This window comes from Silene latifolia, unplaced genomic scaffold, assembly GCF_048544455.1.
Source record: "Silene latifolia isolate original U9 population unplaced genomic scaffold, ASM4854445v1 scaffold_96, whole genome shotgun sequence".
NCBI lineage: Eukaryota > Viridiplantae > Streptophyta > Magnoliopsida > Caryophyllales > Caryophyllaceae > Silene > Silene latifolia.
In genome coordinates this window covers 2,304,683-2,305,641 of record NW_027413827.1, presented here as the reverse complement: position 1 = coordinate 2,305,641, position 959 = coordinate 2,304,683, and the positions used below count along the sequence as shown (strand labels likewise).

Below are 959 nucleotides of genomic sequence, written 5' to 3'. Positions count from 1 at the left end.
TTGAGGTGGCCTTTGTGGTTGGTTTTGACGTTGATAGCCCGGTGAGTAATTGTACCTTTGTTGTGGTGGAACATAGGCATTTTATTGTTGTTGTTGAGGTTGAGGGTTAAGCACGTTGTTACTTTTTTAAGACAAGTTCGGGTGAAATCTTGTGTTCGGGTTATAAGTATTGGAAAATGTACCCGGTGGAAATGAACTTTCTCTAAAAGTTTGATAAGCATTTAACTCCTCAATAATAGCTTGGCAATGAGCGGTGTAATGACCCGCACCTCCACAACAATCACAAACAACAATTTGACTAGTAGAGGACACGACATTGAGTTGTTGAAGAGAAGCACTTGTATCTCGGTCCGCTAATTGTTGTTGGAGTAAGGCAATTTGAGCCTTCAAAACGGAAGTACCAGAAGATTCCTCTTTACCCTTGAGTGGCACACTTCGGGAATTGACATATTGGGCATCATGAATCGCCATGGATTCAATCGTGGCATGAACAATATCCGTGTCAATTTGATCAAATCGCCTATTGTTGGCGGAATCAAGAATTCTTCAGGACTAGGCACAACATCCATTGTAGAATGTTATAGCTAGGAACCAAGCATCAAACCCAAGATGTGGGCATTGCCTTTGAAACTCCTTGTACCTCTCCCAAGCTTCATATAAGCTCTCAAGAGCTTGTTGACGGAATCCCGTGATTTGGCTTCTCAAAGTTTTAGTTTTCTCTGGTGGAAAAAACTTTTGATAGAATGCAAGAGCCAATGTTCCCCAATTGGTGATTCCCATGGTGGTGCGATCAAGGCTATTGATCCATAGTTTTGCGTTGTCCTTCAAAGAGAAAGGGAAGAGTATTTCCCTAATTTGGGCTTGAGTGACACCCATTTGCCGAATCATGGAGCAATAGTCATAAAAGCTTTGAACATGCAAATTGGGATCCTTCAAAGGACTTCCCCCAAATTGCTTTC

At 41.9% G+C, this 959-nt stretch overlaps 1 non-coding gene across 1 annotated transcript; it reads left to right on the top strand.

Moving 5' to 3' along the window:
• The first annotated feature begins 601 nt into the window (after positions 1-601).
• Positions 602-708, top strand: LOC141640682 (small nucleolar RNA R71). Its single transcript, XR_012543119.1, has one exon. It is a non-coding gene; the product is annotated as a small nucleolar RNA R71 (small nucleolar RNA).
• Positions 709-959: the final 251 nt, after the last annotated feature.